Source organism: Anomalospiza imberbis, chromosome 10 (assembly GCF_031753505.1).
Source record: "Anomalospiza imberbis isolate Cuckoo-Finch-1a 21T00152 chromosome 10, ASM3175350v1, whole genome shotgun sequence".
NCBI lineage: Eukaryota > Metazoa > Chordata > Aves > Passeriformes > Viduidae > Anomalospiza > Anomalospiza imberbis.
In genome coordinates, this window is record NC_089690.1 from 17,422,325 (window position 1) to 17,439,686 (window position 17,362).

Sequence of the window (17,362 nt, forward strand, 5' to 3'; positions counted from 1 at the left end):
AAACAACCCAAACATCTTTAATTCTATCCTGGCTCTTGTCAACTTTAGATCTGTAGCACGAGCACCTTCTGCCCTTTATAGTGCAGGTATCATGTCACAGCTGTGTGGAAGCTGTGACTGGGTCCAGATGTGAGGAGCAATTGAGAGGATGTGCATCCCCAGGCTGAAGCAGGGCCCAAGCTCCCTGCAGCCCGAGGCTGTTTGCTCTTGTGTGGACAGTGAGGGAGAAGGATGTGCATAACCCTGCCTTCCCTGCTCAGCCTGAGCTGCAGGTGGCCTTGAGAAGGAGGCCCTTGGGTGGCTGCTCTGCAGGGAAGACGACTGCCCTACATCAGCACTGCAACACACTGGGAAGCAGAGAGGATTGAAGTGTCACTGCTGTGGGCTCGGGGCGACAAACCCAAAGTGTCCACGGCAGAGCGCCCTGGAAGGGTCGGAGTCTGCACAACAGGTGCTGTGCTCCAGCCAGCTCAGGAAAGGAAAGAACAACCCAGCCAGGAAAACACTCTGAAAAATCCTTCAGACATTTGAAACAGTGCTTATTATTTTTAATATCTGCATTTCAGATTTTCCTGGGGTTATTGTTATTCCTATCCTTTAACAAGTAGAAAGAGACATGGAAGAGCTAAGATATTTCCTGATCTATTTTGTTTGCCTTTAGATAAATAAACCTGCAAACATTTCAAAAGATGCTCTGAGTTCTGTTTCCAATACACATGGCCCACGTCATTTCCTCTCAGAAATATGTTTGTGGGAATGCTCAACCAGTTCTCGTGTGGACATCTATAATAGTCAACTTCTGATTTCAAATTAAAGCAGCCAATCACCAGCACTTCTGCACATGACTAGGCCCCTTTGGCAAGTCAGGGATACTTCTGTCACTGCTCTAAATTCAGACACTTTTCTGCAGGTTGTGATACTTTCCTGCACTACTGGTGCCCCTAACAGACATTGTTTTGTCCTGGTGTTGAACTTTGTCAGTGAAATCACAGAGTACAGACTGAGTTGTGTTGGCAAAAGAGTTTTTCTGGTGGCTCTTTTTGCCTCAGAACAAACAAGTAGCAGTAGCACAAGTGATTGTGATCCTTGGGACTGATTTCACTCCAATGGAGTAAGTACAACAACAGCAGCAAACGCAAATAGCTCTTTTAGCCCCTTGCCAGCTGGATGCAAAGATTCAATTCCAGTTTTTTCTGCATTGCAACACTTTCCAAGTGCTTTCCCAAGATCCCCACAGAAAACAGCCAATGCAATTCTCAGTCCAGCAATAAAGCTGATCTTGCTCATCAGAGCCATCACCCAAAGATCATGGAACTCGAGGCAGGAGTACACCCTGCTGCTGAAACACCCACCCCTCCCTTCATCTTGCCTTCTACTGAGCACCAGAAAAGGGAGGATGCAGGATTTGAAGTGTGTATCCTGCAGGATGAGAGGCTGCTGTTAAATATCTTTCTGTTATTCAGTGGCACGTCAAAGGACAGGACGCAAGGTCATTAGTCCATAGCACTTTAGCTACTGACAGCTTGACTGCAGAAACCAGACTCTATTGGTATGCTACCTGCTTCTGTTCAGTAGGATACCAGGTTTGATATATATTGGGATAATTTTCCTTCTAAGAGGAGGATTCCTTCCTGAAGGAAAAAAAAACAAAACCAAAACCCTCACTTCAAATTTGAAGTTCCTGAGTGGTTTTGTTTGGGGAGTTTTTAAAAAAGCCTTTTATAAAACAAAAGGGAGGAGAGGGACCTGGGGAGGAGAGGTCTCTAGTGCTCATAGGACATGAAGGTAACCTTCAAAATGTGAGTCAAATACAACCCATGCAGTAACGCCTACTCGACTTGCAAAGAGCTCAAAGCAACAACATATTAACCGTCCAGTTCTGCTTCTGCAATAATTATCCACACCAGCTATTTCAGTGCTCAGCAAAGAGGGGTAAAAGGAACATGGTCATTACTCCAGGGATCTGTAAAATACAGTGTTGTCAACCTCAAATACTGAAAACTGTCCCACATCAATTCCCCTTCCCCAAAAAGACAAAAGAGTAAAAGGTAAAAGAGGTAAAAGAGTTTAAATTAAATACTTGTGGGTATTGTCTTATGCCTTTGTAATTTCATATCTCTTGTGTACACTGAGGCCAAAGTTTCAGGCTTTTATCCACATTCAGATATGTAAGAAAAAAAGATATTCAAGTCATAGTGTAGCCATTTGGCTTTTAAGGGCAGAGAGAAATACATCATTCTTAAGCTCACATTTAACCCATGAGAGAGATGACAAGGTCAGCAGCCACATGTGAGCAGTATCTCTTTTCTGGTGCTGAAGACAGCAGATTCTGATGAACCAGAGTTACATCAGCATATGATAAACTGGTCCTGAAAGGTTAAAGACTGCTGAAGAAAGGTGAGCATGTTTTCATTGCACAAGTGCTCCATTTATACATCACATTTATTCACTTACTCTGGTAAAGACTCACCCCTTTAGCCCAGTCTGTTAAAGATGAAATCATTACTGTAAGTCATCACCTCCTCCTTCACATCAAAGGACCTCATTCTTGTCACCATATATTTATATTGCTGAAAACCAATGACAAATGTGTGCTGTGTGAATAAATCCAAAATGCAGTCCTGATAACAGTGTAGGAAGAAATACAATCACCACAACACAAAAGAGAACCACCCCACTAGTCCATAAGACAGGGCAATGAAGAAGCCCATTTCCAAGCTCACTTCAATGAGAAATAAAAACCAAGCCTGTCAAAACACAGATTGTACCTCTCAGCCTTTCAGCCCAAGGGAATGAATGGCAGAAATAAATAGCAAAAGCAGAAATGTCAGGAACCAGAGCCATATTACAGGCTGCTTTTAAGGGCAAGCTTTGATCCTGCAGCGGTGTGGGGAGATGAGAGGACGGGGTGGGTTCCTATTTCTGAAGCCCCACAAGGTGCAAGCTTCCTTTGCCCTAAGCAAGCTCTAGATTTGTGTCCAGCGCAACCCACTGCATTGCTCAGGAGAAGGAAGAGAACTGTACAGGTTTCCCCCAGTTCTCCCCCAAAGTGCCTTTTCCTTAGAGAGACCCTTGAATCCACAAACACAAGCAAGGGCAAGGCAGTCTTTTTGGTTCCTCTGCAAGATTTCCTTCAAGTCAGAGCCTTTAATTTCCTTCACAATAAAACAATACATGTCTCTGTCCCTAGTTACTATGGAGTTTAGGAAAGGGAGAGGCAGAAGTGCAAGACTCCTTTACAAGCAATGCTCTGAGCAATGTTCCTCACTGTCCTTCTGTGGCATCAGACATTCATTAAAAAAGTCTTGGCTGTGCACTCTTCGTTGTTAATAAAGCTGTGTGGAGCTGTGGAGTCCTGCCCCAGGCACAACCCCTACTATAGCTCATCTTTATTGAATTCAGTTCCATTGTACTTATATTTTCTTTGCACAAGGACTTCTGCAATTTTAAACCCAATTGAAATTGGGTTTGAAAAAAAAAAAAAAACTTGTTGCAGCATTTGTAACATTGTGGGTCTCTTTCTTTTCCTGAGTTATTCAAGCTCAAGCTGGACAGACTTGAGAGACTTCCTATCTGGTTGCAAATTGTCGTGTGTTCTCCATTGGAACAGATCCCAGTGGAAAAATTTTAGCTGGGATTCAACAGCCTGTTGCAATTTCTCCTTGATTTTATGGCCAAAAAGATGAAGGAACCAAGCTCTTCTATTTTTCCTCAAAGGCTTCTTACACCATTGGGATTATGCTCATCATTACAACGACAACAGCAGGGTAGTAAAGACCTTTGAGGCTTACAAAAATTTATTTTAGACTAACCAGGAGTGAAGAAGACTGATACAGAAAGCTGCCACCACTGCCTTCCTGTCCCTGTCCTTACTGGCACTGTGTGTTCCTTCTGCCAAACCTTTGCACAGCACCTTGAAGAGAAGGGAGCAAAAGGCAGGCCGGTCACCATCCTGACAGAGCTCTCCTGCCCACCCTCTCTCACAGCAGTCTCAGAGCAGCATGGGAGCTGCTGGCTTCTTGTCAGACCCCTGACACCAATGCTATGCTCACAGCAAGAGCTGGCTTTTGCCTCCAGCACCAGCTCTAACTAAAAAGGAAAGTAAAGAGCACATTACCCTGCTGTTTCACAGAGAACCAAGGTTAGCACAATATATCATCTCTAGATGAAATATTTGCAACCAGCAGATCCATCCATCTTCTCTGGGCGCAGTCATTTTTGCCAGTCTTACTTGTATTGGTAAAAGGGGCAGCAAAGAGTCTGTTATCTGAAAGTACGTTTCCCAGGAGATCAAAAGTATATTCTTTAGTTTTCAAATCTTCCCTCTTTATCCTCACAGTTTCCATATATGGGAAAAAAATGGCAAAATGCTAGTGAGAGCATATATAAATCACACCAACCCCTGATCCTCTTATCCAGTAACCATAACACATCATACATTGAAAGTCTTTCTCGGAGAGAGTAAAATAAATTACATTTTCCTTGCCAGCATACTGAACCTTATGTTGGTTATTGTAAATTACTGAAAGCAAAAAGGTATAGTCTTTGTGTGCTCTTCTTGGAATATGGAATATGAACATCAAAGGCAGGAGTTATCAGAAACTGCTCTTGCTCTGCTTCTGCTCTTGACAATGGTCTGAGCTTCTCCCAGTCATTACCAAGTTAAAAGAAACAAAATTAGACAAACCATTAGAAAAAACAATTGTTACCAAAGATAATAAATTATCTGTGCTATAAATATCACCATAACCAAATAGTCAGCATTCAAATAATTAATTATAGAATAAAAGCATAAATAGACTAACAAAAAAGAGGTGAAAAAAAGATATACTCTTTATAATTTTTTTCAACATTCAAGTTTTTAAAATGCTACCACCTCTACAGTTGTTGAAAGGAATCATTTCTATCATCAAAATTTCATTTTTAAACATTAGAAGATCATCCTTTTGAATATGAGAACATTAGTCAATGTGTAATCATCCTACCTCAATTATTTTGCTAGTCTGTTTTCAGAGTCAAGGTGAGCTTGGCTCTTACTCTGAAAAAGGACACAGCAAGGCACAGAGTTTTTATACAGGGATTCTGGAACAAACTTGCGCTTTTTTGCATTCTTCACCACAAATAACCTGAAAATTTGTCTTTTTCTTAATAAAAAAAATATCACAAGCATCATCACCACATGCATTTGTCCCATTCAAACTCACAATTCTATTTTAATTCCAGGGGTATCACAAATCTGCCCATAGCTGTACCCCACCTATAGCTCTAGGGTGGTCTCAGAAATGATGCTTCTGTCTTGTACAACTTAGGCTCAGGTAAGAAAGCAAAGCAACCTGAAGTTAATTCATGAATTAATTTGTATGGATTATTTTCTGTAATGGAACAGAGGATGCCTGCAGGTTTAAATAGTGTTTCCTGAGCAGCTGTACTTTTACTTGCAGGCCTCAATCTTTTCCCAACAGATTAATTAGAGTAAGTGACAGCTGAGACTCTCCATCATGTTAAAACCTTGCCTTCTTTCAAGCAACATATATGACTCATCAGCTCCATAATTACAACAAACAAACCAAATTTCCCATCTGTCTCACTCTAGGTAGAGCCCACTTAATATCAGTGCCTACAGCTGCTGCTCGGGACATGCTGCAGAGGTTGGAGGAATGAGGAGCCACAACCACCCTGACCTCGGTGCAGAGCAGGACTGGTCCCTTCTCTCCCTGTGCACTCAACAGAGAGAGAGCAGATAGGAAAGTCAGTCAAATGGGAAGAGAATGTCTCTTCTCCTTGTCAAGAAGGCATTTTAATTATGTTTCTCAATTTCAAAATGCACCATGATGACTTTGTTTTATAAAAGCTATGGAGCCTGAGGCACACATTTGTATTATAGTTGAGTGCTTTTATTGCACATTGTAGTTTTAATTGTTCCTTAGAAGATAAAGCGTCTTTCCACTGAGAAATCTAATACATTCTTATTATTATTTCTGATTCCACAATTATTTGGATCACTGTGGTGCATGTCAGCCACATGACTCTTGTGTATCTTTCTTTTTCTTCCTCTCTCAAAGGATTCAGTTGTTTGGATTATGCAATCATTTTGTTAAAACCAGGACAGATGGCCACAATGAAAACACACAGGGTACTCTCTCTGATAGATACTTGCCAATATCAACAGGAAAGAATAGAATTAAATTAATGAACTTCAGAGAGAAAGCACAAGCTTGTTCTTGAGCAGCGAATGGCATAATGCTTTACTGTACAGAGAAACAGCCAGTGCCAGTCCAGAGATATGCAGGTGGAGAGATTTGAATAATTCAAAACAGGGCCTGAAGTCACCTGTAGAGGTCATATGACAGAGAGCTGCAGATGCCCTGTTTGTCACAAGTGGCACAAGGTCAGGTGTGGAGAGGATGCAGGATAAGAATCCAGTGCTTTGCCACCCAAAAGTTTTCCTAACATCAAAGTTAAATTGCCACCTTCCTGCTGCAATTGAAGCCCACATCTCTCACTCTGCCTGTCCACTATTTAATCACCTCATTCTTCAGTCTGGAAAACTATTCCTTTATCTGCCTGCTGCCACCTCTAAACCAGGACAAACCAAGCACCTGTGATTTAACCTCATGCCCCCCAGCAACACCATCAGTAGCATTCAATGGTTTTGGCACTGACCCCATAACACTTGGGGGAGCTGAGGGCACACGAAGGTAAACACACATCTCACCATGTGCTGTGAGCAGGGGAGAAGGTTTCCTACCCAGAGCAGAGAGAACTCAGATTTCAGCTTGAAAACTTGCAGATTTGGCTGCTAAACTCACCAGACCCCAGTTGCCGAAAGGAAGTCTAAGACATCTGGAAAATATCCATCCTCCTGATGCTGCCTGTTCCCATGACGTCGTTGCTAGCTCTCAACCAAGAGAGAGACTCTTAGATGTCACTCAGTAACACCAGGAAATCCATCTCCCTCCACACAGTAAGAGCTTTTGCATGTGAGAACCTTAGCCAGAATGTTCCACAGAAAGAGTTTGTGGCACAGAAGGTCACTAGGAAACAAGGAGATTTAACAAGAGAATGACCCCAACCAATGAAAAAAAATTTAAAGATTAAAAAAAAAGTAAACATTAAAACTTTGATCTGACACTTCTTTTACCAGCAAAATTATGATGTTAAATAAGACACTGCTGACACAAGAAAGCTGGATGAAGGAAAAAGTCAATCTTTGCTTTCTTAAACATATGGTCTCAGACACCTGATAAAATTTTGTTAGAGCTTGGTAAATCCAGAAGTCTCAAAATAATTAACTGGAGAAAAGTATGAGAAGAGAATTGGTATCATTGCTAGAAAACCCTGTATTTCTTTAAACCAAGTAACAAAGACCAGATCCTGCTCAAGCCAATATTCCTTGTCTTTACAATCAAAATGCAGACTCATACACTAAGCAGACACTCTACCAAAGCTTACACCTCTATATTCTGTGAGCCTAAACCTCAAGATGAGACGTGCTATTTCCAATACCTCTGAAATCTCAATTTAGATGTCTCTGGTTTTCAGCCTAGCGCTCACACGCACTTGCAAGAGCACTAGGATACAGTATTTGCTCCTGCGTATGACTGCGTTGCTCTCAGGCAGAAATGGGAAATTCATATTTGGGCCTAGTGGAAGTAAAGCAACATGGCATAAATTACCTGCTACAGGTTATTCATGGAACTGTCTTTGCATTTTTGTCTTCCCTGTACTCACTAGCAGTTAAAGCAGAAGGATAAAGAGGAAATTCTACCTCAATTTCTTTATCAACTGGATCAAGATTTATATATATTCTTCTGCAACCATATTTCAAGGAAAAAAAAAATCTTCAGCTGTAAATAGCAAAAGGAAGGTTGGGTATGAGTGAAATGGTGGGACACAAAACAAGGACTCCTTTGCAAATATGTTTGTACTGGCCCACATACATATTCAAGACCTACAGTAAAAACTGGTTTTTGTTTCAACCTAAAGTAAGACAAGGGAGTAAGTCTGTGTTCATTGAAGTGAAGCACATTAACAAATGTCAGCTTTTCACGAACCTGACCTTCTACCAGAGAAATTTAAACACTGGCTTTTGCTATCCAGAAATAGGGTAGACTTTGGAGAACAAGTGAAACCAACTTCTGGAAAGATACATGGAAATATCAGGGTTGAGCAACACCTTTCTTCTGAGAAAATGGGAACAATGAAGGTGTGTCCATGTCAGCAGACATCTTTCAGAAGAGAAGTATAGATACCACTGTGGTAAACTGATACAGAGAAAGGTAAAGTCCTGAATTTACATACCATGTTCTCAGAAGAGCTCAGGCAACTTCCCAACAGATCTGAAGTACTTGTGCTGTGCTGATTTATTTCTGACCAAAAATATTTTTTCCCATATTGGCATTTTAAAACAGTTTTTTTATACTAATTTATATGCCATTACAAAGAAAATGTCACAAACTAAAAGTTAAGAAGTAACCTTGAGAAAGAATCAGTCTGATTCCTCATTTCAGTCCTTGTATTCCCTCACTCACTTATTCTAGCAGTCATCCCATTTTTTGGTTCATCTTTTGTTAAAAATGGTTTTGACAAGTGCACACTGTGTAGTGAAAACAGTTGCAAAGAAGAACACAGCAGTATTTTTATTCATAATAGTTCTAAAGACTATTGAGTAAAACAGGAGGATGACATGTCAGCTGAGTTTGTTTTCTCCCTCTGACTTAAAACTTTTATCTTAGAATTCTTTAATGGAAGCACATGAAAAATTAAGACAATGGATATAACTACCAGTGATACATTCTCTAAATGGAGCACTTCATCACAGCTGTTGAGCACTGGCAGAATCCCACTCATTTTATTTGCACAAGCAACTCCAAATGCTTTCATACACATGAAAACTGCCATAAGGATTTACCACATACCCACAACACCACTGCTGGCAGTAGAAGTGCAATTTCCTACTGATCACATAATGTTTTCTCCCTCAAATCTATCAAGTGAAGCTTCCCATAAAAGTACTTTCTAGCACTGGGTCTCATCTCCCTTCAGCAAGTTAGAAGTAGTGCAAAATGAAGATGTATTTCCCACGTAAATTAAAATTTTTCTTATGATTGCAATATTTGTGTCCCCAAGAGAAGAAGAGTGTTTGAGGTGGGTGGATAAACAAATATTCTAATCACATTCTTTTGAATGCTGCAATTTGATTTCAACATCAGTTAAGTTTTTCCTTTTTAATTTCTCCTCTTAGCTCAGTGGGAACTATAAAAAAAAAAACAAAAACATGTCCTTGTAACTTACTGCTTTTCGATCTGTTATGATTTATTTGCATGTTTATTTTCTTTGTTATAATGATTGGCTTAATGTATTTTCCTTTTTTTATTCCTGTTTTCACAGTGCATTTCAGGGATCAACTCCACTTGATTTCTAGCTGCTGAGTGATTAACCCGGGGGAGTCCATTTGCAAACCCCATGAGCCAGCTGGGTTACAATCCCTCATGCTTCCAGCTCTACTGGCTGTATTTTTACCGTGCTACCAGGGTGGGTTCCAGCTGCTCACCCCAGAACTCTGGTGGTGAGGAAGATGGATTCAGGTTCATGTGCCTCTGTGCTGGCCCGAGGCTGCACCGACAGAGCACTGACCACAGGTCACAGCTGCCCTGGACACGGGTCAGGCCCCTGTCCTCCCTGTGAATCTGCCTCTGCCTCTGGGTCCTCTTCATGCAGCCAGTGGAGGACAGAAAAGCCAGCTTTCCAGAAGATACCAAGACCTGGATTGTGGGAAAGGTGAGGAGGCTGTCCATGGGACATGGCATGCAGGCTATAACCCCCCTCATCAGCTGCTTGGTGAAAAGCTCTCAAAGATGCTGCAGCCAACCACCCGCTTTTCTGGTTTACCAAACGATCTTCATTGATTCCAGGGCACTAAATGCAAAGGGATTAAGGAAAAAAAAAAACTTTAGGGAAATTAAAGAAAAAGTCTCAAAGCCGTGTCAACATGTATCTATTGTGCATGCTGCACTTACATGAGGGAAGTGCTTAGGGGTTAATTTGTGAATGCTAAAGTCATTAAAACAGCAGCTCTGGAATTAGCTTCCTATGTAATGTAGTACTTTAAATTACATTCCTTTTTCATGGGCAGATTTTCACTTCCTGCAGTGCCATGTTATCAGGTTTTAGTGGCAGCAGAGGCAATCTCTGAAGTCCTTTAACAAAAAGGACCCTATTCATTTATTGGATTTATGGCTTAGCTATGCAATTGCTTTAGATTCTACAAAAAGACATTACATTTTGCCATATACACAACCCATGAGTGTCTGTTGTCTTCCTAGTGTTTCCCTCTATCAGTCAGTGATAGAAAAAACACAAGAGAATTTGAGCAGAGCCAGGTCCTGGATAGGAACTGGAGAGAAGGGAGCCAAGGAAGAGAAGGAACAGTGGGACATGGGGGGCTGTTTACACTACTGCTTGTAGCAAGGTTTACAAGGTTTGGAAAAGAAGAAATCCTGGGAAAACTGCTATGGGGAACATGGGAATGCCAGTAAGTCCAAGGAGAGCAAGACCAAGACTACAGAAATGAACTGAGACAAAGGCACTCAAATCATCAGAGGCAAATGCACAGTAAGTAAGTAATAAGTAAGTAATGCTAGGGTGACAGTTCACTCTGCATATTTATATTTCTCTTCACTTTGTATTCACAGAGCTCTTTGAAATGCAGGAGTAAGTTTCTGGGAGGCTTAAAGGATTTAGCCATCTAGCTAAAATAAACAAAACACTCCTGTCTGCTGGAGAAGCAATAGATAAGCCTTGTTGCAAGAAATGCTTTAACTAGTTGTTACAAAAAAAAAAAACTAATAGGAACAACAACAACAAAAAAAAAAAACCACTTCAAACCCCAAGACCAATAAAAAAAAGGAAGAGCAATAACAAAGAAAAAAAAAAACACCAAAGAAACAAAAAGAAAACACCCAAACCCAAACATTCATCTGTGCCTTCCTTGTTAATTTTAACTACATGAGTATTGCTGCCACTCCACCTGTTCTGTGGGGCTTGGTGTCCCAACAGGACAAAAGAAACACTTGAAAGATGGAAACACAAGAAGGACTTGGGAGAAACCATTCAAAAGGGTATTTCTGATTATTCAAGCTGTCCCTTCCAGTCACTTTCTTTGTGCTCTTGCTCCTGGGAATGATTAGCTGCAGCTTTGAAACACACAGGAGTGCTCAACATCAAACAACCAGACCACATGGACACGTCCCAGATATTACCACATCACTATATTACACAAAAAGTCAAAAAAGTTTATTGCCCCTCCTCACTTAGATCATTATCTCTGCCCTCCATGTTTCCAAAAAAGGGTTGGTGGAAAAGATTAGCAGTGCCAAAAATATTCCTCATCCAGAAAATACAGAAGAGAGCTTGAACTCAGACAATCCCCACTTGATATTTTTCCTTGCTATGAGCTGGCAAGTAACTGAAATTTTAGATGCAAAAACCCCAGGAGATACTTGGAAATTAATCAATACAATGAATTCTTCACATGAGAAAGCTGAAGAATGGGGGAGAAATATATGCTATATAAGCAGAACCAAGAGAATAATGACCTGGATGCAGGTAGAAGTCTCTCCTGTAATTCTGTGAACAGATTTGCTGCATTATTGCCCAGTCTCCAACACAAGGAATACATCAATTCTTCAAAATTGTGCTTAGGAGTATGAAGAAAAAACATAATGGGCAAGTCCCACATGGAACTCCCACTGATGGGAACTTCCCATTCTTAGGTATGAGGAGGCTCCAAGTGCACAGCATACAGCCAGACTTCATTTCCCCTGCCATATCTGAGGTGTGCCTGTTATCTCTTTTGTGTAAAAGAACAAAAAAAAAATCCATTTGAAACACTAATATTTGAAGACATTGTCTTTACAATGTTTAAGGGCACACAGAATGAAATCTGGATGCAAGCCTGTTTAACAGTGGCAAAATTATTTACGAGGAAATGTCCATTCCTCACCTGAGCATTGCCTGGGCTGCTTGCCCCATGCTCTGACCTGCAGTTATGTGTGGGCAGCCTTGCAGACCTTGTGCAGCTGCTCTGCTTTCTCAACACGTCTGAAAGCTCCAGTTGGTAACAGACCTTTGACATCTTTCACACATTCCTCTTTTGAGGCAGTGGAAGGACAATTTATTTTCAAGACACATAGTTATCCACCTTCCCCCTGGCCACTCTCCCAGAGGTCACCCAATAATTCCATTTCAACACAACGCATTTTGCATGCTGGCATTATCTGATAGCTCTCCCTGTGTGTTTTACAGACCTGTTTTCTGTGGTTACTGAAAATTGGCAAGTGCCACATGAGTGACTGAAGAAAGCAAGCAGTGCACAAAGCCAAGGGAGAGTGATAGTCAGACTGGTTGTGTACACTCCTTTAAGGTAGACACCCTAAATACACACTCCTGTCAATTATTTACTAATCTTATTCTCATTAGGATCTGTTTGCAAAGCTCTATACATAAAGAAATACAGTAAGTTCCCATTTCCCAAGTAGAGGATAAGAATGGGTGCTGTTTTCTCCTTGAAATGGAAACACTAGAAGTGAATGTTACAGCCCTTCAAAATGTTTTTGACAAGACATTTTTCATTAAATAAAATGTTATTTAATGACATCTGGAGTTTAGTTCGGGTAGGTATACGGGATCTCAAGTGAAGTCGCAAAGATTCCAAATTTTAAAAAAGTCTGACTTGGGAATCTGAAAATGGTTGTTTCAACAGCTCTACTTCACAGACAGTAAAAGGTCTGATCTTGTTCCAATGGGGAATTTCAAAACCTTAGAGGCTGTTGCAAGACGGAATTTCTTGTTCCTCAGCCAGCTCTTGTTAGCATAGTCATAATAACCATAATCAGAGATTTATGTAGTCTTTTATCCCTATAGAACTTAAAGCAGTTTGAAAGTGACTGTAATCATAAAAAGCATGTATGAAACAGTCACACTCATACTCCCCACTAAGTTAAAGAGGTTAGTCTGCACTGAAGTATGACAGCTGTTGAAGAAACTGCAGAGTTATGGTTTAAGAATAAGTGTGAGGCAAATACAGCAACTAATTGAACAGCAAAAGGGATTTAAGTAGGTAATCTATAATTATTATAACTGAATTTAGCTATAAGATGAAAGCAAGCAAGCAGGTTTTACTGAGAGGATTTGTAAAACATGCATCATCTGGTGTCTCAAGAAAGGCTCCTCCCATCTGTGGCTGCCCTGGAAGCCCAGTTTTAGTTGCCAAGCTAAGTACCATGTGCCTGCTTTCACCCGATGCAGCAAAACCTGAGCCAGACAGGTTTGTGAATAAGGTTTACCAGTGTCTGGGGAAGTTACTACATCACTGCAAACAGCTTCTCCAAGACCACCAAACCTGAAGTGGAATGTCATGGGAAATCACTCACATACTACTGGATGAAAAAAAAAAAAAAGTGAATTCCAATCTGTGCAGTTACATACACAAAATTTGAGGCATACTTATCACATCTGTAAAGTTAAGCAGAGAAGATGAAGACAGCTGACGTGATTCCAAATAGGCCAAAAAGGCATTTCTCATTCACACAATTTTAGAAGCTCCACATGCCAATCTCATACCACTTGGGGCTTAAATTCACTAAATACTCCTGAGAGATGCTTTAAAGATTATTGTGTCAAAGAGCAAAGCAGAAAGCTCTGACAGGGAAGAAATTTCCAGGAGCTTCCTGAGACAAGCTTAGCAGAACACACAGCTGCTGAAGTAGAGTTTCTGCTGAGAGAAAAACAGCTGCCTCTGTTAAAAGTAAAGACAAGAAACTTGTGCATTTCTGCTCCGGAGAAATACTCACCAAAGTGGCAAAGAGCTGCAAAGAACACTGACAGAAACTTTGCCATTATCGTGGTTGTGGGATGTCATTATCACTGCAGTGAATGCTTGTGCACTGAAGGCAAGAGACCAAAAAACGTAGTGTAAATATTGTAGGATTGTTGAATGAGATGCTGCTTTTCTGAATCTGTTTGAATTTATCAGAAACAAAACTATTATTTCTTTTAGGAAAATGGTTGATGGAATTTTCTGACATCATGTTTAATTGCCATTATGAAGTTATATGTAAGCTAACAAAAAAAAGCTACTAAAAAGACTAATTACATAGACATTTTAGCCTTTTTGTTATACATATTTGTTACAACATTTTTTTGTTATACCAGAATAAAGGGGACAAATCAGTTAGATTTGACCATCTCCTCAGTGTCCTCAACCAAAGTGGAATTTTTAAGAGATTTAAAAGCTTATCAAATAGTGGGGTCATCAGAGACAAAAAGCCCCTCCTGCTCCCTAACTGAGGCTTTAAGGTATCTCTTGGCAGGCCTGAACCCCTTGTGGGGGCTGTTCTGCTGTGTTCTTGCCATTTACAGCCTGGATCCAAAGGTAAGCCAGTTTGCCACTGTTTCCCTGCTTTGCTCAAACCTAACTAGTGAAGTGTGCTTGGACTCACTCAAAATCATCACACACCTGAAATGGAGTGAAGAAGAAACAGTTTAAGCAAAACGGAGTCCTGACAGAGCTGGTAATCAGTGAACCCAAGCAGGTTCTGGAGAAGGGTTCCTAAGCAAAAAGGGAACACAGAGCATAGCAAAGGGACTTTAAAGTTCATGATGCAATTCAAAGGAAAGGGGAAATAGAAAAAAGGCCTTGAAAAAAATTTAAAATGTTTCTTTTTTCAGTGAAAGGCCTCTCAGAGAAAGGAGCACAAACATGTCTCTGTTCATAAAATGATGCTTGCTCTCTCACTGTGGTCTCTCCCATATGAAGTTTGGAAGATCCCAACAGCAATTGTGGAGCCTGCCTAGTGTTTCTCATTAGGCTCTTAAGAAGCCCTTGCTAGTGAAATCCCCAAGTGAAAATTAATAAGGCTGGGTTTGGGCACACAGAAAAATTGAATTCTGAATAGATATTTCCGTAGTGCACAATGAGGCATCCTTGACTGCAGTGAAGTTCTGTTCATGGTACACCTTGCAGACTATACCAAACCCTTCCCATATGTCTCAGCAAAGACTGGCTAGCAAAAAATGGCATTGTGTCACTAGGGAGCTGAAGACAGCTGGACTCCTGTGCAAGCAAGGTGATGGAGCTGGACTTAACGCTGCCAAATTTAAGTTTGGACTTCACACGGATAACAATTTTCCGTTGCTTTGTCTTCTAAAGCACAGGCTCTTGTCTGCTCACATCTGGGGAAAGGTTTCTCTTCTGTGCTCTTCCTGCAATTCCTGTGGCATTGCTTTCACACAGCCTTGGCCACAAAAGCAGAGGGATTTCTCTGTCAGATAAGAAAGTAATGTCTTGTTGGTCCCACAGGCCAGGTCAAAACCCTGTTCCATGGACACACAATAATGCCAGTAAGCACACAATCCAATGGAACTTGGACTTGAGGCTTCAGAGTTCTGGGGGCTTGACTTTTAAACTTGACAAAGTTAAGACAGCACTTAAAAGGACTGACCCCTAGAGAATTTGTTCAAGTTTCATGAACACTTCAGCTTATATGAATTAACTTCTACTGAATATTTTGCCCACAGAAAAACTTATAATCCAGACACTGTTAAAGCTCCATCCAAACCGCTTCTAATATAATTTATTATTCTCTTTCAACTAATGGGTATTAAAGCTACATAGTAACTCTTGAGAACAGTAGAAACTTACCCCTTTGCCTGAGGAATGGGCATCAAAACAAGCTCACTTCCTTTCCCTCATCAACAGGCAACTTACACCCAATTTCAAATCCCTTCTGAGTCAGGTAGAAGCCTGAGCTTCAAGTGTGGAAAGAAAATAAAATGAGAACACACCTATTAAAGGAAGATTTCAGGGGGAACCAATGGTTTGATCAAACTTTTGTTTTAAGAATATGAAAGAGAACGCACTACCAAACTCCAGACATTTCTGCAGGGGTTTGGAAGAGTTTAAAGTCCTTGAATGACACTGTAAGACTAAAGGGCAGAAGCAGAGGAAGAAAAATGGTGTACAAGACAAATAAACAGTACATTTATCAAGGTATAGAAGCATCTCATATGGCACAAAACTTCTGGAAGATGATGGCGACTCTGAATTGCTTGGCAGAAAACTAAAAGAGACATAAGGAAAATAGCATAAAAGTTGAGTAGTAAGAGGGGAAAGGTGTGAGATGAGATATCCAAGCTGCTTGCCATGTTACCCCTACCAGCCAAAGCCAGTACTGCTAGAAAATTCTAGGCACACAAGGTATACCTCAAAATCTTTTTGTATTTGTTCCTTAATGTGAGCAGTCAGGGGTTTCAGGTTTCTCAAACTGCACCCTAATATTTCCCCATGTCTTCAAAATAGGAACAAGTTTCTAGAGATGAGTGAAAAGTTTAATATCTTCAGGAATACAGACTTCACCTTTAGTTACACACATAGCCTGGGTCACTGAGGGCCGGCTCCAGGGCTCTGCTTCTCTTGTGGCACAGACCCAGCTGCTGCTCCAGTCCCTCAGCTGTGAGCCAGCCTGGAAACCCAAAGGTAATTGGCCTTGAGACAAAGATGGGACACGAGGGTGTTCACCTACAAAGCATACACAGGCTGCCACAGTGATATTTCTGACTTTACAGTTACTTGTTTTCAGAGCAGTTTTTCCCGTTTTGCACCTTCATGTGGGGTGAATGTGGCTTTGGCTTTTACTTCATTAGAGATTTTGCTCTTCTATCAAAATAATAAAAAAGGCAGTAAAAACTAGTAACACTCCCCAGTCTAATTTTGATTTCAAGACTGCCTTCAGACTTTTTTTTACATAGGCTCTATGATGCAGCATTAAACTTTGTTTGGACAAGATTCCTATCTTGCAATAATAAAGAACTTTGCAGTAGACCCTAAGTTCTCTTCCCTGTGGAAATGTTAACACCCAAGCAGTTTTCACCCTGATCATTCAGTTTTCTTTCTATTTTCCAATGTACCAGTGCTCTGTGAATAGTACACAGGAATCTGCCTCCTTGCCAGTAGATAAGTGAATTATAATCACCCTCAACAAATAAAGCAGCCTAGATTCAGGTGTATAAACACAAACTTGCAGTGAAGTAATTGATTTGCAAGCTACACAGGAATAAACAGAAGAGAATGCATGGTTATGATGGTTATGATTCTTTAAAAGCTTAGAAAGGATTTGGGCTGAGGTGGAAACAGTGATTCTCATGTGAAAAATCTTAATTAGTTTGTAAAAGTGTCCTCATTTAGACTTGCTATATCCTAAGAACTTCTTTCAGGTTTTTTTTTTCTTTTTTAAACTAGAAACAATTAAGTGGTAATTTTTTTACAATGGTGTGGAAGATTTGGATGACTGTTCTGTAACTG